We start from the raw sequence: 22,162 nt of genomic DNA, 5'->3' as shown, positions 1-22,162 counted from the left end.
GAGAGATGTAGTCAAAGGAGAGATCCTGAAACTACTTGATGCGGGTATCATATACCCAATTCCCGATAGCAAATGGGTTAGTCCCATTCAAGTTGTGCCTAAGAAGTCAGGCATTACTGTGTTCAGAACGACAAGAATGAATTAGTCCCTACTCGTACAACCACAGGATGGCGAGTATGCATCGACTACAGGAAGTTGAACACAGTAACAAGGAAGGATCACTTCCCGCTCCCTTTCATTGACCAAATGCTAGAACGTGTGTCTGGACACAGTCACTACTGTTTTCTAGATGGCTTTTCCGGTTATAACCAAATTCACATTGCTCCAGAAGATCAGGAAAAAACTACATTCACGTGTCCATTTGGGACGTTTGCTTATAGACGTATGCCCTTCGGGTTGTGTAATGCACCTGCTACTTTTCAGCGTTGCATGATGAGCATTTTTTCTGACATGATAGATAGTTTTCTCGAGATCTTTATGGATGATTTCTCTGTTTTTGGTTCCTCGTTTGACGAATGTTTGAAGCATCTTGCCCTCGTGATATCCAGATGTAAAGAAAAGAACCTTGTTCTAAATTGGGAAAAATGCCATTTTATGGTGAATTCAGGAATAGTTCTAGGACACATCATCTCAGAGAAAGGAATTGAAGTGGATAAAGCTAAAGTTGACCTCATTCAACATCTACCACAACCTTGCTCTGTGAAGGAGATCAGATCATTTCTAGGTCATGCTGGTTTTTACCGGCGATTCATCAAAGATTTCAGCAAAATCTCCAGACCTCTGTGCAGTCTTCTCTCCAAAGATGTTGCCTTCAATTTCGATGCTGCTTGTGTGAAGGCATGGGAGGAATTAAAAACCCTTCTCACCACCGCTCCTATAGTCCGACCACCCGATTGGAAGCTTCCGTTCGAACTTATGTGTGATGCCTCTGATTATGCTGTTGGTGCTGTTTTAGGACAGCGAGTTGATAGACTACCATATGTGATATACTATGCTAGCAAAACCCTTAATGATGCCCAACTCAATTATTCAACTACCGAGAAGGAATTGCTTGCCGTCGTTTTCGCATTAGACAAGTTTAGATCTTATCTGATAGGGTCTAAGATCATCATATACACAGACCATGCGGCTTTGAAGTATCTTCTTTCCAAGAAGGATGCTAAAGCTCGCCTTATTCGATGGATACTCTTATTACAGGAATTCGATCTCGAAATCCGTGATAAGAAAGGTTGTGAGAATGTGGTTGCTGATCATTTGTCTAGATTAACTTTAGAGTCTATTGATGAATGTGAGCTGATTAGAGAATCATTCCCAGATGAACAGCTGATGTCTATCTCAGACCTTCCTTGGTTTGCTGATATTGTTAACTACCTCGCTACAGGTAGGATGCCCTCACGTTGGTCGAGACAAGACCGCTCTAAATTCCTGGCTGAAGTCAAACATTTCCTTTGGGATGACCCATATTTGTTTAAGTACTGTCCAGACCAAATCATTAGGAGATGTGTCCCCAACACTGAACAGAAAGATGTGATATCTTTCTGTCATGACCAAGCATGTGGAGGCCATTTCAGTGCCAAGAAAACCGCTGCAAAGATCTTGCAGTGTGGATTCTATTGGCCATCATTGTTCAAGGATTGCCATGATTATTGTGTTGCTTGTGAACGCTGTCAAAAGCTAGGAAGCATTTCGAGGAGAAACATGATGCCATTGAACCCCATTTTGATTGTGGAGATTTTTGATGTTTGGGGGATAGACTTCATGGGTCCATTTCCCATGTCTGACAGCAAGTTGTACATCCTAGTCGCAGTTGATTACGTTTCTAAGTGGGTAGAAGCCATAGCAACCAGAACAAATGACCACAAGGTGGTACTTTCATTTCTAAAGGAGAACATATTTTCACGTTTTGGTACCCCTAGAGCTATCATCAGTGACGGCGGTTCACATTTTCGTAACAAGTACTTTGAGTCTTTAGTACGCAAGTATGGCATAACTCACAAGGTTGCTACTCCGTACCACCCTCAGACTAGTGGACAAGTGGAAGTGTCTAATAGGGAAATTAAGCACATTCTGGAGAAGACGGTCAACCCGTCCAGGAAAGATTGGTCATTGAGATTGAATGATGCTTTGTGGGCCTATAGAACAGCTTATAAGACACCAATTGGCATGTCCCCCTATCGTCTAGTGTATGGAAAGCCGTGCCATCTACCTGTGGAATTAGAACATCGTGCCTACTGGGCAATCAAAGAGCTGAACTTTTCTCTGGACGAAGCTGGAATTCAAAGGAAACTTCAACTCAACGAGTTGGAAGAATTGAGAAATGAGGCTTATGACAGTGCCAAGTACAAGCAGAAGATGAAGATGTTTCATGACGCGTATTCTACGCAAATCCTTCACTCCTGGTCAGAAAGTCTTGCTGTATGACTCCCGATTACATCTTTTTCCAGGAAAACTGCGTTCCAGATGGAAGGGTCCGTACCTAGTACGCACAGTTTTTCCTCATGGAGCTGTAGAGCTGGAGGATGTCTCCAACAAGAACGTTTTCAAAGTCAACGGGCAGAGATTAAAGCCATTCCTTGAGCCATTTCCACCCGACATTGAAACAACCAACCTGGAGGACCCAGTCTATGTGGACTAAACTGGTCCACTCTTTCCCTAAATAACCAAAAAGTTTTCCAAATCTTTCCCTAAAAACCAAAATTTTTCGTTTTCCCATCAAAACCAAATGTTTCCCAACAACCAAATTTTTTCCAAAAAGTCCAATCCCATTAAAAACCAAATTTTCTTGTAGATAATGTGTTAGTTAAATTTCCTTTTGTATATTTGTGCTCATCCATTGTGACTCCTAATATGATGGATTTTTGCCTTGAATAACGGAGTTTTAATCGAGCTGCCACCGTACAATCGGGTATTCTCTCTCCTTTTACTCTACTCAGCATGTTCCTCTTCATATATTGTTTTATAATTCTTTCCATATTTTGAAACATTGAGGACAATGTTTAGTTTAGGTTTGGGGGTATAGAGTAGATACCATGATAATTTGCCATAATTGAAAACGAACTCCTTCTTCTTTTGAAAAAATTGAAAAATTCCAAAAAAAAAAAAAAAAAAATTAAAAAAAAAAATTAAAAAAATTAAAAAATGAAAAATCATAAAAATGGAGCTCATTTACCTTGAAATGTTGACTCTTGTGCAAATATGTATTATTAGGAGTCTTAGTCTAGATATTTAGGCACCCTGATTCTAGCACAATTCACATAGTGATAAGAAATTTGCACGCGCACGATCTACCAATACATGTATGGCCTCGATCTTCAAGGTGTTTGATAGGAAGTTACGATTGCCAATCACTTTAGAATACTGAACGAAACTTGACTAGCTTGTTCTTTGGTTGGTTGGGATAGAAGGTGGAGGTTACATTAAGAAAGACAACCATCGAATTTAACTGGGTGCATCAAAAAGGGCTACCTCTTGCAAAGTGTCATGTAATTTTTGTTTCCTTGTATTGTATCAAAAGTGTTTTTTCAAAAAAAAAAAAAAAAAAAAAAAAAAAAAAAAAAAAAAAAATAAGAAAAATACAAAAAAATCAAGTATTTATCAATTCCATCATCTCTTGTTCCAAAAATAAAAGAGAATAGTCAATGTAAATAAGAGTCATGTAAAGAGTCATTTTGTTGTTTTATTGTAATAAGCAAGGAGGGTGTATGCCATTGATGTACAACGCGAGTAATTGTGAAATACCTCCAACTCATTCACAATTCTCGTAAAGTCCGGACAGCTAGCTAGATTTCGACCTCAGTTCTTAGCCTGAGAAACTATCTCTTGGTGATTAGTAGTCATAACTTCAGATCTTTCTTTACACATGTGTAGATACACTTTACACTCTTATCACATGTCTTTTTTGTTATCAGTGCTAGGATTGTGCCTTCGATAGCTAGATTGACATCTCCATTTTGCTGTGAGCTTAAACTGTTTTGCACATGTCACATTTGATGGAATCTGAGCTTATATTTTGACCTAGAACTTTGTAGGTACGTTCTAAGCAAACCTTCACGAGACTTCAACTCGTCCACTAGGGACACTTAGTGGTTTAAAAGGCTTAGTGCATACGCTAAATGCATTCGAGAGACCAGCGACAGTGGTATAGTTAGGATTTCCTTAGTTTTGTTTTACTTGAGGACAAGTAAAATTCAGGTTTGGGGGTATTTGATGAGTGCCAAATATGTATATATTTATCCCTTTTTGTTGGCATTTAACTCATCTTTTGTGCATTAATTCTACATTTTATCCCATATTCTGTATTTTCATTGTTTTCAAGAATAAATATTTTTCTTACTTAATTTTGCATTTTTAGGTAATAAATAAAGTCTGGATGAATTGCGGAGCGGAAAGAGCAGAAAAGTAGTGAAAAGCCGGGAGAATTACGCAAGGAAGCCGCAAAGAATGGAGCGCACGTCCAAAAAGCTGGAAGTGGGCTCAAGAAGAAGAAAGTTGTTCTTAAAGAAGAAGTGGGCTCAAGGTTTTCCAAGCCCAAAACCCTTACCCAAACCCATTTTCTATAACCAAAACCGCCTCCATCTTCAGCCGTCGGATTGGATCCATCTCATCATCCGATGGTCGCTCCTTCATCGCGCATCAAAATCTGAAGCTCTTGCAAAACACCATAGTGCCTAAATTCCAAGCCTTCAGATTAGATCATATTTAGATCCTACGGTCGCTTCTCTGCCTGTTCATCAAATATCGATACTTCCGGTTAACACTACAACACCTAACCTCGATCTTCGCCGTTGATTTTGTTGTATCAAAGCATCCGACGGTCGCTACCAGCCTCTTCAGGGGTAGCCATCCGATTCACCTACCAGCTTCGCATCCAGTGACCCAGATTCGCCAACATCGAAATTTGATATCCCGCCTCACACACTAGCAACCTATACCTATACCCTAAACTATCGACCCATTCTTCTCCTCTTTCTTTCTTCTTCTTCCCCTCTCCTGCAACAGTGACCCTTCCCCCAAATCACTCCACCATCTTCTCCCCCAAATCACTCCACCATCCTTTCCCCAAATCATTCAACCATCACCATAACCTCCACCATCACCCGACAGAACAAACCCCCAAACAATCCCCCTAAACCTAGCTGTTTTATCCTCTCTCACCAACTGTCCTAGGTGAGGTTGATAAAACATCTCGATTTAGGGAAATTAATGATAGCAGAAGATTCAGGAGGGAGCATAAGGACGATTCAAAGCATGGGTGCTCGATTTCAAGGCTCAATTTTCAACAAATTAGGTAACCCTAATTTCTGATTTTTGGGGAAAAGGGGGAAGAACCCTAATTTTAATCTGTGGGTATAAATATGTACTGTTGGGTTGTGTTATAGACTATCTCTGGGCTAGCCAGTGAACAATTTATTGAATCAATTCTCATTTTTTTCAATTTCTGTCTTAGCAACAGTTGATAGTGTGTATGTGTGTATCCTGTTTATCTGTTGCATTTGAATTCAGTTTGTTGTATGAATGCTTTAGTTATACTCATGGTTAGCATGAGCTAAACAGCATCAGGCCAAGGCTCAGCTGAAGCCTTGTGCACTGTCAAGTGACTAGAAGCTAGGATAGTTACTTCCATGCTCTGTTTTGCTTGAGCAAATGGGAGATACCAATGCACATAGTGCCTGTGATTGGCTGTGCTGTCAAAAGACAGCCAATGCTAGGGGCAGACTATTGAGCAATTTAGTATTCTTCTATTTCTAGATGTATGCATAGGATCAAACTCAACCTAGAAACATGTCATTTGATTAGGACACAAGGTGGATCCTAAGCCTTGGCTTACCCACCAATTCCTTCTCAGTCACTTACATTTTCAGTCCTGTGTGCTTTCAATTCAGTTTTTTTTCTTGCCTTTTTTTTCTTGCACTTTGAAGCCTTTTGTGCACTGAAGTCAGTGCACAAACTCACCTCTGCCCTTGGCTTCCAAGCCTTGGTTCTTGTCTGTTTTCCTTGTTGCTGTGGTTCTTTACTAGGTTCTTTCCTTGCTGTGGTTCCTTGATGCTGTGGTTCTTGTCTGTATGCCATATTGCTTTGCCTTGCATCATCACTACACACTTTAGCTAGGAAGACTTCTTGTATGCTCCTCTCCCTGTGGACAAACCCCCACTCATCACTATATTATAAATCTTGACCTTGTATACTTGCAAGTGTTTTGTGTGCTTCCCATTGTCACACCAAAAGCTAGGTCCTAGAGTAAGAAAGCTTGTCTTTATAAGATATTCTGGTTGCTCAAAAGGATATATGATGTATGGTGAACATCCAAGTGGAGGGATGAGTGAGATAGAGTCCAGAGATATTGTTTTCATTAAAAATGATTTTCCTCGAATCAGTGACATTAACAAAAACTTGGAACTCTTTGAAATAGAAGAGAGTGAAGATATCTTACCATCTTCGAGAGAAGGTAGAGAATTAGTTTCTCACCCTATAATCGCTGAAGATAGTGGGAGTGATCTACATCCTAGTGGGAGTGAACCGCTAGGAAAAAAAGTTTCTGAACCACGCAGTAGTGAGCGTGGAAAAGTACCCCGTCGTCACTTTGAAATTGAAGGGGGCATATTAATGTATGCTGCGAGTATTGAAGATGAGCCTACTTCTTTTAGAGAAGCTATCTCTTCAGTCGATTGAAATAAATGGCTTTTTGCAATGCAAGAGGAAATTAAATCTATGGATAAGAATGACGTTTTGGAGTTGGTTGATCTTCCGCCTGGGCGAAAGGCCATTGGAAACAAATGGGTCTTTAAAATTAAACGCAAGGCAGATGGTTCAATCGAAAAATACAAAGCTCGTTTAGTGGCAAAAGGATATACTCATCAATAGGGTATAAACTATGAGAAAATCTTTTCTTTTGTTGTAAGGTGTTTTCCTCAATTCGCCTCATGCTACAGTTGCACATTTGGATTAAGAATTGTTCCAAAGGTATGTTAAAACTACATTCCTCAACGGAGGACTAGATGACGAGATTTTTTGTCTTTACCTATGATATTTGGGGTCAAGGAATAAGAGCGCAAAGTTTTCCGTCTCAAATATCTTTTTGTTATCCTTAAATAATCGTCTAGACAATGTCATATGTGTTTCCATCACTCTATCACCTATGTTGGTTACGAGATGATTGATGAAGACCATTGTGTGTACGTTAAACGATCCAAGGAAATATTCTTGTCATAACATTGTATGTAGATTCTACTAGAAGTTAATGATCTTGAAGGTGTTGTCTCCACAATGGTTGTCCTCTAATTTTTGGAATGACGGACATGGGTATGACTAATTATGTATTGTGTGTTTTAGATCACACGAGATCTTTCAAGAAAGATTCTTAGTTTTTCTCAAGAGACTTACATAAAATAATATTCTTGAACCCATCGACACTCCTATGGGAGGATCATTTTCTTAAGGATAGAAAAGAAAAGAATTATATGTCCAAAGTACCTTATGCCTCTGCAGTCAGGAGCCTAATGTGTGGTATGTTGTGTACTAGGCCTGACATAAGTTTGGGCAGTGGATTTGGTAAATCGTTACCTTAAGTGTAAACGATCAACGGGATGTACGTTATCTTGAAAGAACTTCTAGGAAGATCAGTATACGTATACTTCAGGATATGCTCTTGGAGGACATGCATACAGTCAGTTGGTGTAGTCATAAGCGGAAGTGCATTTCTCTGTTTAGAATGGAAGCAGAATATGTTGTACTCTTAGAAGCTTTCTGGTTAAGGAGACTTCTTATGAGACTTGGTGTCTCATAACATGCAAAAGACGCGGTGTTGCTTCACACTGATAGCACACGAGATATTGCATGTGTGAAAGATAGACCTTGAATACCATGGAAGCCAAACACATAAGTATGTGATCCCATGTTATACGTGATATGGTTGCATGAATAAAGGTTGTTCTTATACATATCTCCACGATATTTTATTTCTAATCTTATGTAGAGAACATGAGATTATGCAGGATTCGATATGAAGAGCATTTGATGACATTATTATTAGGTGAATGAGTTTTGAGTGTTAAATAAGATTTTAACAGTCTCTGTGAATACTCCTCATGTGTACATGTATGATTAATTTGTCGGCAGGAAAGAATCGTCCTACTCACACAGGTGATTCGCCTTGGCGCTTAGTATAGCGAGCAAGATGAGACAAAAAAAGAGACATTTTTCGGAAGATATGTTTTTCGAAAAACCACGTGCTTTTGTGGAAGACCTTTCCATACTTGTATAAGTCTCCTTAATATGTTTAAGATGATATCTCACAAAGAGATCGATCATTAAATGTGACCACCATTAAATGTGACCACCATTTAATGAAGCTTGTTATAAAGCCATATGTGACTTTATGAACGGTTACTATGTGAATGACTGTTGGAACAGAAAGTCAAGTTAGGCGCTTAAATGGCATCTAGATTAAGATCTGTATGGCGTATTCTTTTTATACTGGACATGCCCATTTGAGTGGGAGAAACACCATAGCATACACTTTGTGATGTATGTGCTAAGTTGACCGATTGTGAGAGCGATGAATGATTCCCTGCTTCATTGTTGTGTGAGCCACTGTATTAATATCCAATTCATTTACCCCTTTTACTTGGGTTTATATCATGAAGAGGATACTTAATGATGCTACTTTAGCATGTTTTCTAACACGATGCAACTTCCCGTATGATGATACATGTCTAGGAAAGTTGTTAAGTTGAATTGGAACGATATGAATTTTTTGGAAGAAAATTTGATGATACACCATGAATTGTGACTCATAGCTGGCCAGCGTTTTTTGTTTGTCGAAAATCATGAGTACAATTGATAAAAATGTACATGGGTGCAATACTGCTTGCTAGAGGGATTAAGAGTATTGTGTCAGGTGTAGTCAAATTATCTTAGGTAATGAGATACGAACATTCTTTGTGAAGGGTTGATGTCTCCATGCTGACCCGTAATGAGGTTCTAGTATGGAGCTCCCAAATGAAGGTATATCGGCGGTCGCACAAACTATTTACCAATATGAACGTTTTTCTCTCAGGACTGTGATTGGGAAGCATGTTGGCGCTACACACACTATGTGTGAGTGGGAGATGTTAGAAATTGGGAACCCATTGTGTGTGCATGCCCAAAGTCCATCTTGGGTGGTTAGATAAAGTCATGTGCTTGACTTTGTCATAAGAAGAATCCTTCTCCAAATAACCAAGCCATGGTGAAACATGTGTCTTGTTTCTTTCCACCATGTGTTTGCATGATGCTAACAAGTGTTTAATCACTTACTCCATGTGTTTAATCCAAGATAAACAAGTGTTAGAACTTGCTCCAAGTGTTCTTCCTTGACACTAGCCAAGAGAGGATACTTGAAGTTTAAATATAAATAGACTTCTAGTTTCACTTGTAGAAACATAAGAAGTAGAAGAAAACACTACAACTCATTAGTAGTGAGTTTAGCAAGAGATAAATCAAGTATGGAGATTAAGATAGAGAGTTCTAAGTGAGTATTCAAGTTAGTGAGAAAGTCTTCTAGTATTCAAACATTAGTTGATAAGAATTACCCAAATCCCTTAGTATCCTTCGGAGAGAAAATTGAGTTTCTACAAGGTATTTAGTTTATGGAAATATAGTTTGTGCTCACTTTTGTGGCACCTACTCACCACCGATTTTGAAGGTTCAAGAACGTGAAACGCAAATGATCCACCGGTTCTAATTCATCCGCATTTGGAGTGATAACAAGATATGAATTAAGAACCCGCTTCCGTATTTTATTTGTTCAACTTACATATATATGAGTTATATGTGACCAACATCCACCAAAAACCTCAGGTCTTGAAATTTCACCAAAATCAGCCTCGGGAAGATAAACATATTCTCTTGTCATTGGATTGCATATGTACACAAGACACCGTGCATCATCTTTTTGAACAGGAAAGCAAACCAAACCATTGCAAGAACCAAATATAATAGGATTAGATGGGTCGTTTCTTATCAACTTAACAGGTATATTCCTAGATGTCCCTAAATCAAGGTTTATTTTTGCAAGTGTCTTGTAAGAAATTGGTGCATCATTAATATTTACCTCATCACTATACCCATGAAAGAGCTGAATTTCTTGTTTGTTTTCCGAAACTGCAAAAAGGAAACCCGTCTTTTGTTTTGGGAAGAGAATTCTCCAGAGTTTGCACACTGCCCTGCTCCTTTGGACGAACTCGATAGGGATACGAGAAAGGATGCTTTGTGTTAGATCTAAATTCAAATTATTTATTAACCCATTGGTGTATGCAAGAGTCTCGACGGATGGTATCTTGTCGGATCTAAGATTTTCCATGACTTGATATGTTTAAGAACAATTATTCTTCGCTTAGTAGTAGATCAGGAAGAATGGAGGTATAACGTGATTAATTATAATAACCAGAACAAAAGCGTTTCGCAGTAAGCCTTTTATAGCGTACGATAATAATTGCTATACGCCTTTTAAGTCCCGACCAATTTCGGATTTTTCTTGCAAAGACAGTAATGGACCGGGCCTCACAATAAGGCCCACACCACCAACTATCTTGTGGATGTTTAGAAAACCAGCCCGGCCCGGCCGGTCAGCCCACCAAAACGGTGACCCAATCACCTTTTCAGGCTGGTTCTTCATTGGCCCAGTAAATTTACTGAAAAACAACGACCTCTTTTGTGTAAACCAGTGACCCGGCCGGGTTAACCCGTGATTCACTGGTCCAGACGATCCACGACGTTTCAATGGGTCGATATAGATGAATAGAAAACCTAAATTTCTTAAAGCTATTCTATTTTTTCCTCCATTTCTTCTGAATCTTCAATCTTCTCGGCGAAAGTGAAGGGAATTGAAGATTTCCTTCCCTAATTTCATGGAATATGGTTACCAAAGACTGAGATTTTTTACCCAAAGAAGATTTCCTTCCCTAGCTGGCTTTTGGTATAAATATCAAGCTAAACCTAAAATCAAAAACTAAAGAATCCCTCTGCTGCCGTGCTGCGTTGAATTTTAAAGGTATGTGATTGTGAACTGAATCTCTTATATCGTATGATTGTAGTCTTTAATCTATTTTGTTTCCCTTTCTGTTCTGTTTTCATTTTTGATGGTAAGTGTATTTGTTTTCTCGTTTTTTGATTGTAATTTTATGAATTGAGCATTATTTGTAGTACCAATTTGCTATGAATCCTTTGATCTAACATTTGAGTAGTAATTTATACTCCCTCGGTTTCTAAAAATATAAAAATAGGCAGGTTTATTTTTTTAGATATGTCAAAAAAAAATAGGTTTTTTCCATATGTGAAAAGTCAAATGTTATGATTTTATTATTATATCTATAGAAGGACCATTTCTCTTTCTATTTTTTCTCCTAATATAAAAAGGGGATCGCTTCTCTCTCCTTTTTCTCTAATAACCAATGAGTGGGGAACAAAGGATAAATTAGTAAAAACGTGGAAAAGTGACTCCAATGATTAGTTTTCTTGATTCTTGTGAAAATCAAATAAGCCTATTTTTTAGAAATGGAGGTGGTATGTAATATTGATTGCAATTTGTAATTAATAAACAAAGTTGCTATGTAGTTTGTACTTTTGATCGTAGGTTTATCAATTAAGCAGTAATGGACATGATTGTGATGTCTGTGAAAAAGTGACTCTGTTAAAACTTAAAACTGCATCCACTTAACATTTTCTTGTAGGATAGTACTTAATCGTTGTACCTATACATGCATGTGATTTGCATTGCAGTAAGTAATTGTTAAATGGCTTCATCTGATTCACAACCATCACATGAAGATAACAATTTCAATTTAAACGATTTTCCTCGTTGATCGTCCTCGTTTTTAGAAATTAAAACTCAAGAAACGATTTTCCTCTTTGATCTTTCTCATTTTTAGAAGTTAAAACTCAATGGTTGAACTTAGAAGCTACGTTGCTCAGCTAGTTACTACTTTAGTACTTTAGTTATTGTTTTGATTTTTATATTTTGGATTGCTATCTATAATTTTCCCAGTAACTTTACTGGTTCAACATCCTGGCCGGTTTTCAGAACATTAGACTTGTGCATTATTTTGAGAATATTTGTCTCAGTCACATGCTCTTGCACTAGTCGCCTGATTCGAAAAAACTTAAAAAGGCATCCTAAAATTGTCTCGATTTGATTACATTGAAGATAATAACAGAAATACACAATAAATTGGGTTGAGGTCTTGGATTTGGTATTTTCTACTTTTCATGATGAACTACATTCCTTGTGGTTCTCTATTTTATGAAGCTGTGTAAAATGGAAGAAGTGTAGTGTCAATTTCTTGTGATCAAAGAGGCCAAAAATACTCAAAAAAAAAAAAAAAAAATTCTTAACAAAAGAAACCAAATGCAGCCGGTAAACCCCTTTCTTTACCATTTTCACACCATAAAAAACTTTGACAAGCCATTGTATATTTGTATGGCAGTTAGATAAATGATCCATTACAACTGCATGGAGCCTTTCTGACCTCCATAAAGCATCGCAGAGCTTCTTAGACCACCCTTTCAGTTTATTAAAGTTACAATTATTCTTCAGTGCAAGGGATCTCTTGAAAGTTTCTCATGTAATGCACCCAAACTAAGCGATACTTCCTTCATGGTCGGCCTTTTCTTTCCAACATATTTCAAGCATCTTTTTGCGAGTTTCGCCACCAGGAAAACATCATCTGTTTCTCCTTCATTGAGAACGCGGGCATCCAATGTCTCAGACAGGCGATTTTGTTTCATTGACTTAATGAAATATAAGGCTAAACCCTTCTCTTCCTCGTGTCTGATTTGAGAAATTGCATGCTCTCCCGTTAAGAGTTCCACAAGCACTACTCCAAAGCTGTAGACGTCGCTTTTATCTGTGAACTGACATGAGTGAAAGTATTCCGGGTCTAAGTAACCAAATGTTCCTTGGACGAGCGTGGTTAAGTGGGTTTTATCTATAGGTATTGATCTGGAGATTCCAAAGTCAGAGACCTTAGCCTTGTACTTCTCATCCAAAAGTATATTGTTGGACTTTATGTCTCTGTGAAAAATTGGCACAGAGGCATCCGAGTGTAAATACGCAAGCGCTCCTGCTATCTCTGACGCAATCCTTACACGATCCTTCCATGAAAGCAATGATTCACTATCTTCCTGCTCTACCTGGAGATGGTATGAGAGCGTTCCGTTCGGGACAAACTCATAGACCAGCAAAGGAACACTACAAGAAAACCTTGCTTAAGCGACCAAAAAATTTCCAACTGCCCAGTATTTTGGTCCCTCCAACAGTTGAGCAGTTAAACTTGCGACTGCCTTACATACTAGTTGCTCTATAACTATATCCATTAATTTTTAGCGATTAAAGTAAGTTGTTTGCTGCTACAACAGTTTTTCCAAGTAATGTAGAGCAACTACTATAGTAGGTTAATAGCTATTAACTTAGAGCTACCATGGGCCAGCGATTCAAAATATCTTAGGTTGGTATAACCAGTCTCAGCGACGAAATCTGGCCACCCCCACCACATTGAGAATAATTTTAATCCAAGTTTGAGAGATATATATCTGACGGTTTGCATCAGTTAACCAATTTCCTCCCTACCCAATAAAATCATGCCAGCATAAATTAGTTAAAAACAGCTAAATGAGAAACGTAATAGGGATGGGTTTGACGGGACCAATACTCCAATGTAATCTGTGTCGCGGCAACTTTTCCACCGTTGGATAAGATAGTTATCCGTGTGAATTTTGTGTTTGCAAGCACATGCGTCCGATTTAAGATTCTAGCTCTCTATTGGCCAATTACATTTCATGCGGATCCTAAATGATAGATTGTGTGATTAGGCTCCGATTTTTCCTCCGTTGGATAAGGTAATTATCCGTGTGAACTTTTGTGTTTGCCTATAAGTCGTCCGATCTAAAGGCCCTAGCTTTCTATTAGCAGATCATATACCATGCGGATCGCAAATGTTAGATTGTGTGAGTTAGGCTGTGAGTATTTACATGTCCGTCTGACCGACGTCCGTCCCTAACACATGTTAATATCAAAAGAATTTATTAATCTAAATGATTATCAATTTCGGGCATCTCGGCCGGAATTCCGGCGAATTTCGGATCACCATAAAACGAAACACAAGATTTCGCCGAAACAGAAAGGAATCGACAATTCCGGGTATCTTGGCCGGAATTTCGGATATTAGAACATTTCGAGAACAATGGAACCAATGATTCTGTTTTAAAAAATTTCCTTCTTTGGAGTTGTACCGAGATTACACCGAGATTTGGAAACGGAATCTCCCCGAGACAATGTTGTACAGTGTCTCGCTCGGGACCGAGACAAACCGGAATCCGAGATCGGCTACATTGGGCGTAGCTAGTAAAAATTTATGATGGTTAATAAATTCAATTTTTATTATTTACTGCGGTAAGTTCATCGATTATCAGAGTCGAGCTTAATCTTATGTATAAAATTTAAGACAACATAACATTTTGAATATGGGGGAAGCTGAAATTGAATTAAAATCAAAAAGCAAAAAAAGTTGCGTGGAAAAATAAATTGAAGTGAATGTTATAGGAAAAAGGAAATTTTGGTCAACAAACTGGACCGGATTTGTATGTTGATTGTTATTACCTCATTCAAATTAACATTTGTATTTTTACAATAAAGAAATGGTAGATAAACACACTTTCCGGTTTAATCATTGTACAATTAACGCTGATATAACCGGTCTACGATGTGAATTTTTTTATTCAGATTTGCAGAAGAATATTTTTAAAAACTAAGTTTGATCTTCTTTTAAAAAAAAATGATGTTGGAGAGATTTTTGAAAAGGACCTACCATGAAAAACTGATACTTAGAATTACCAAATTTAATTTTCATCAACGAATTAAATTCCTCTAATAGTCACGGGGAGGATAAATTAAAAGCGAGCTACATAATATATCAATGGCATCTGAGCAAGGGACGTGCCCTTGAGACCGCATGAGGTTTTACAAGAACACTAAGTGTCAGCTTAAAATTTGGAAGCTCCGACCGAACTTAGATTCTCTTATATATCCCTATAGGAAAATCTAGTTGACATATAACAGTTGAATTTGTGTTAGGTCGATATGGAATGTTTATGTTTTAATGTGGGTACAAAATGAAATTAGGAACTAAGAAGAACTAAAAAGGAAAGAATCTAGTTAAAGAAGATTCTGACTAGTTAAAGCAGATTTTGTGGTTCATTGCTGAATTTAAAAGTTTTCGTATAAATATTCCAACTAATCAAAGACCGGACAAGCATATTTTGGTTCACATTGTTAGATCGATAGATTTAGTGTTTTCGTATAAATGTTCCCGAAAAACCTAATTGGTGAGGCATATTTTGGTTCACCCTGATAGATATCGACCTCCGATATACATTCCGATTAAAGGAATATGAAACAAAGAAGATTTATTATTTATTGCTAGATTTAGGATTTCAATATAGATAATTCGACTAATTAGAGATCAGACGATTATATTACCCTCAGATTCTATCAAAATTTCGTGAAAGCGATCGTCTAATGTAGAATAAATTTATGATTTTCGAGAAAATACAAGAATCACATGGATTACACTCCGTCCAACGACCACAAATATGTTCATGGGATCTCTCTTCTAGGCGAGAACTAGAGATAATCCGACGGACATTAACTCAAACGGAAAACTCATATACGGATTTACCATAAGAACATTTATGCCGTATGCATACAGATTTTGAGGGAACATAATTGCAAGTTAACAAAAAATGAAGTATGACGCTACTTATTTTCTCTGTAAAGTGTACAATGTTTAATCGGTCTATTCATTTTAAGATCTTTGGGGATCACACTTTGGGTACTCTAATATATATGTAATCGGGAATATTTTATTGGTCGCAGCTGATTTTTTCTTTTATGTACAGTTAGCATCTATCGTTTTGATGATTGTTATTTCTTAATCAATTTAGCCCTTTTCCTCTTAAAGAAAAAAAACGAAAGAGAAAAATTCTAAATATGTTTTGGTAAGCGGGCATGTTTAAGAAGGTAACATCTGTGAAAAATTATTTTTGTCCATTTTATATTTTCAAATAATTGTGGACCAAACTGAACATGCGTGTTTGTTAACGGGAAAAAAATAAAAAATAATGTTCCCAAGAAGACAACCACGTAATATGCGTGCTCTTTTTTTTGACCACACGATTATGAGTTAACGGCTCAGATTATGGTGGGCAAACGTAGTTGACTTCTCTTTATCTCGACGAGTCAAAAATTCAAAGTTCTATAGCATCAAACATAAAATACATTTACTACAGTCTACGGCAACCAAGATTATTACTTGGATTTCTCGAGATTAGGAATGATCCGACGGCCAGAAAACCTCAATTTTCTTATCTCTCTTATAAAACTCCCAATAACCCTAAATCTTTCTTTATCGCCTCTGCCTTTGCCTCCGCCTCCACCACTACCAATTTTTTCATTTCCCCTGTATCTCTCAATCTTCTTCTTCACCCTGTATTTTAGTTGACGGTCGCAACCATTTCTCTATCTCTTTTGATTAGATCCAAGAATTTGTGTTTCTTAACTATGGTTTTTACTAGTTCATCATCATAAAGATGGAACATGACATATTGACAAATCAGAGGTGGGTTTGGTTTTCACCTTAATTCATACGGTGCTTGACTAATTTATTCTATATGCTTTACTTTTTTGTTTCAATTTAGTGGTTTTTATGATATTTATTTGTAATGGAAATTTCTGATTTAGGTGATTTTTTTAATAATAGGATCTGCTTCTTCTCCTCAAATCATTGTGAGTTATGCTTGAGTGGAGATTCAACTTGAGGAAGTGCTGATGGATTTTACATCAGTTTTATCACCACCTACAAAGCCCCTTTATTGAGAATAGATGATGCTGGGTACTTGTTTCATGAATAATTATCTCGACTCAGGTTAAAGTCTACAGAGGCAAAGGTCTGAAATTTGGTACAGGAAAGAGCAACCAAATCTTTGCTTAGAGTCAATTATCAAAACCAACGCAAGGGATTTTCATAATGAGATCTATTTTTCTTGGTGTGTGATTCAGAAAAAAAACTAACGTGTTCTTCAAAGTTGAAGTAGTTGTTATTCTTCAGATTATATCTGTATTTCTTTTCTTTCTTTTTTCTTAAAAGAAGGGAGATTGTATTTCTTTATTTGAGAATTGATGTGTAATTTTTTTGATCAGAATAATTGAGATTGCAATTCTTTATTTAAGAATTGATGTTGTAAATTGAATCGGATACAATAAAAGTTAATTTTTTTTATTACTTTTGGTTCATATTTATTTTCAATATAATTATGATTATAGAATTTTTATTTAAAATCACGGTGAAACATTCAATACCGGAATATACGTCGGAAGAGTTTGACCAGCTAATTTCAGACAAGTTGCTGAAAGTCGATACGGCGGACTTCAAAGAAAGACCGACTTCCCGAAGTTTAGCGGTTTTATCCATGTATAGACTGAAATTTTTACTCGTTCCAGTTTAGTCGGAATACATTTAAAGCTATAACATTTCTTAGCCGCTCTATTGAAGTTGAAACATATCTAGAGCGATTGCCTAGCTGCTCTAAGTCTCTACAAATCCCACCTCTTGCGACTAGGGAGCGAGTGCCACTTTAAGTTGCTATAATGTTTAGAGCGACTTGAAATGGGCTTTTGCAACTTAAATTGACTAGTTGGTTAAGATGGTTTTTCTTGTAGTGGAACTTGAGTTTCCAAACAACAACCAAGTAATTTTACAATGTGCCTGTGATTAATTTGTGAGAGGATGACAACTTCGTTGATGAACTGGCCGACTTGGTTTTCATCCACCAAAGTAGATTTCTTAATAGCTACTATTTCACCACCCGATAACATGCCTTTGTAGACTGTACCAAAGCCTCCTTTTCCAATGATTCTACTTGGGTTGAAGTTATCTGTTGTCTTCTCTAATTCTTCGGTGACAAAGATTTTAGCAGCCTTTTCAACTTTACCATCATTGGAAGTGATCTTATGCTTTAGCAACAACCCACCATTTCTCTCAAAGTGCTTCTACTTCACTTTCATTTGCTTTCTCTTCTCAAATCTTTTGTATAACCAGTAACCAATCCCAAGCATAAGTATCACAATTATAGTTGCGCCAATACCTGCAAATTAATTATGTCAAAGTATGGGCCACACGATCGATAGATAAACGAAAGAAAATATCATCACAAAAATTACTTTTGTACATGTATAGTAGATACCTGATGCCACAAGTGCAGCAACTGGTTTGTCAGCCGTACAATGATAACCCAGATTGCTGATTCCCAATTTCTCACCAGGCGAGCAACTACACTTATAACTCCCCGGTGTGTTGATGCAAAGAGCTTCACTTCCGCACTTGTGTGGTTCTTTGCATTCATCGATATCTGTGTAAAAATTACACTTGTAAAAACACTTGCAAGTTGCACCCAGCAACACAGCACCCTTGCTAGCATATCTCAAATTTTAATCTATACATACCTTGGCACCCATGTTGAAGATAAGGATTTCCTTGATAGCCTTTTGAACATTTGCAGCGGTAACCAGGGCTAATATGAAATTTAAAGCAATCGGTATTTTTTCCGCAAGCATATCCACTATGAAGCTTGCTGCATGTATCGAAGTCCTTTACGGCCCATTCCAAAATCAGAGGTACAAATGTGTCGTCCCTAGAAAAAATTATATCACCAAAGGCATAGAGTTTTCTCAATTGCACGCTATTGTGCTAGTCGCCTGATTTAAAATTCTCTATATAAAAATAGAGTTTTTTCCAGCGCTATGGTTAATTCTGGCCCATCATTTTATTTATTTTGGTAATTTTAAATAGTATCAAAAAAGAAATCTAAGAAAATATTTTTTTATCCTATAATATATTTTCCGGAAATACACATTTATAAGAAGTTATTATCAAAAAAAGAAAATTTTCGCAAAATATTATTCAATTACTAAATAAACTAGTATCTTGCCCGTGTGTTGCACGGGATTAAGTATCTATCATTGGGGCTTATATATCTGGCTATCCCAAAACATGATAGTACCCAAGACTTTCTTCAAAATGCTTGTGAGATTTGGATGCGAAACATACCTATCTCCAGTGAATGAACACATAATTTACAAACCAATTTACCGGGATCAAAGAAAAAGAGAAAAAGAGAGAGACTTGAAGCGACTTACCACTGTATTGCTAGTGCTAAAGCCTAAAAGTGATAATCTTATCATATGCTTCTCAGGGACTCCAATGTATTCAAGTTCATTGGCTGTTTTGAGATTTGCAATTTTAACTTCATTATCTACTTTCACATATAAATTTTACATTTACTTGAAACACAGGAAAACACTACCCATCTGATAAAGTTGCATAAAACAATAGCATTCAATAGATCCACAAATTCATGCTCTTTTTCATACCCCAAAAAAATAAAAATCATTAGAGATAACAAATTGCATTGGGAGGTGAGAAGGTGATATGAGTTCTGAAATAGGCTAAAAAATAATCTTGTTCTACCACCGAATGAAGATGATCTCTGCTTCTACTCTGCTTCTCCATAACCTGACAACAAAAATAAAAATTAAGAAATAAGTCGTCATAGGAAGCAAATATTGTGCAACAATAGAGAAGAAAGAACCGCAACAATTAGACATTAGTATCGAAACCAAGTATTGAACCACAATAAATTATCCCAATTATAGACCCTTGTACGTGTATTTACTTCAAGTACACCTTATTCTCTAAGCCCACAAATGAGAGCAGTGTAAAAGTCTTCGTGGAAACCCTTACCAATGTAGCCACCAATTTTCTCTAAAACTCATTTTATATTATACACCAAAAAATGAGTCACTTGAGAAGCGGTGAATAAACAAAAAGAAGAAAGAAGCTCCATTATCACCTCTTATCTGCAATCTCCACATAGAGGTGTATTCCGTCATTGGATAAAGCGACGAATTTGTCCCTTTAATCAATTTATTTGTGAAGCATGAGAAGAGAAGTTCATTTTACAGGGAAAAGTCGCTCATGACCTAGCTCATCTCGCATGGTATAAGCTTACCTAAACCAAAATTTCATGAGGCTCAATGTCTATGCCACATCATTCCATCTGAGCGGAAAAAAAAAAGCCAACCGTTTTTTGTCCTTCTATTTCTATGATCCTTTAATGATGTCTCGTACTGTAATAACTTGTAGGTATTTATACATCCAAATTTTGGAAAATTAATTTAATCATTACCTGGATCTTAATAACCCTTGTTTGCTTTGCAAGCATGAATTAAAGACCCTTGGAGATTTCAGTATAATGAGGACTTAAAATTAAGCAAATAGAAACGCATCAACTAAAAGTAGGCCTACCTGTGGGCGCAAAAAAGTATTCATAAAGTCGATCACAAATAAATGAAACTGATACTTTACTTCTTACTTTATCCAACTTAGAATCCATACGTCCCTGAAACCGTTTTGCTTGAAAAACAACAATTTAATGTCCAACTGAGATTCATATTGCAGCAACATACTTTAAAAAATCATATTTATTCGTACCCACATTACAACATATGAAAACAAAACATAACCCTTGGGAAGTAGCTTAAATAAATATATGTAGAGATTGTTAATAATGATCAGAAATACCTTCAATTGGAATTATCAAAAGCGATGTCCTGAAAAACTAAATCATAGACAGAGGCTGTTAACATGGAGAAATACATAATTAATGGAGCCTGAGCTGTCAGGGCAAAGACAACATCAGGGATTCAAGATTTAATCCGTTACTGGAGGCGTCATTATGCCACTATTTCTCCAAAGATAGCTGACTAATATCATGCATAAAAGGAGAAATTTATCATGTTAGAAAAAGATTGGGCGAAGGGCTATTAGTAATGTGTGTTTATTAAACATACAAAACGGTGTAACGGGATAATGAGCGCCAAGTTAGCTGATGAGAACAATATGACTATTGCACAGTGTTCAGAGCAAGTAGACTATCCAGCGATGATACCTTGGTCCATCAATTTCGAAACATAAGAAAGTTAACAAAATTTATAATCCAATGATGATAGAAAGAAAAAAAAAATATAGGCATGGGCATTCATAAACCTTCCTTGAGCACCAAGTATTCACAAATCAAAAATTCAGGCAGATATATATTAATTAAAAGAGATAGAGATATGCTTATTGCCGGTAATACAAACAGTCAGCCCGCTGGTACCAAGCCTGCACAACTACTTCAAATCAGCTATTATTCAAACAAATGACTTAGATTCAACAAAATAGTTACTACCATGGCTAAACTATCTTCGAAGCTTCTACAAATTTCTGGTTGGACATTAGAGAACAACCTTGCAAACTGCAAGCAAAACACAAAAGAGAAAATTAACAAATCACAAACAAAAGAAATTACTTGAATACAAAATATTAGAAGATAATTATTTAAGAATTTTTACATACTTTAGCGCTTGAGACGACTGGTGGCTTTCTTAGTACACCAGTTCATTTCTTTCTCTGCAAACTTTGTATTCCATAACGAATAAAAGAGACGTAATTCGGGCTTTCAGTTTTGTACTTAGTACTACAGGACAGCATGTGGTTTCAAACAGGTACAATGCAAGAGAGCCAAGAAGGTACTGCAGGACTGTTTCTCGCTTTCTTGCTCTTTCTCGCTTTCTAGCAGGTGGTTATTACTTAGAAGAAAATGTTTTTCCCTTTCTCGCTTTGCTTCTATGGCCTCATCTTCAGCTCTATTGCCTGCATTACTCCTTGAAACCATAATGTTTATGTAACTTTTCTTTGTAAGCTTGTGTAAGACCTTGAAATTGTTTCCGTTGTCCCTGCCCACCTCCTTGACCATAATTTGGATCTGTTTGAAATTCCATTTTGTTTTCGATAAAATCAAGTGCCCAAGGAATAATGCATGCATATTTTTAATATATAAACCATCTATGTCCCTTAATTGTTATTCACCTTTTTTTGTTTTGTTTTGATGGTCTGTCCTGATAATTATTCAGGGATCTACCTCTTTCACAACCACCTTTCTAAGACCTTGATTTAGAGATTAATCCTCTCCTGAAAAATTAAGACACAATGACATCTAAAAAAAATCAATAACCAGAAACCATTCCAAGAGC

At 36.9% G+C, this 22,162-nt stretch overlaps 1 long non-coding RNA gene and 1 pseudogene across 1 annotated transcript; one reads left to right on the top strand and one right to left on the bottom strand.

Moving 5' to 3' along the window:
- Positions 1–12,567: 12,567 nt before the first annotated feature.
- Positions 12,568–21,885, bottom strand: LOC113351389 (annotated as a pseudogene).
- Positions 16,431–17,259, top strand: LOC113353536. Its single transcript, XR_003361357.1, has 2 exons — positions 16,431–16,649; positions 16,791–17,259. It is a non-coding gene; the product is annotated as an uncharacterized LOC113353536 (long non-coding RNA).
- Positions 21,886–22,162: the final 277 nt, after the last annotated feature.

The sequence above is a fragment of the Papaver somniferum genome, chromosome 2 (genome assembly GCF_003573695.1).
Source record: "Papaver somniferum cultivar HN1 chromosome 2, ASM357369v1, whole genome shotgun sequence".
Classification (NCBI taxonomy): Eukaryota; Viridiplantae; Streptophyta; class Magnoliopsida; order Ranunculales; family Papaveraceae; genus Papaver; species Papaver somniferum.
Note: the sequence above shows the minus strand (reverse complement) of the source record. Positions and strands in the feature narration are given on the sequence as shown.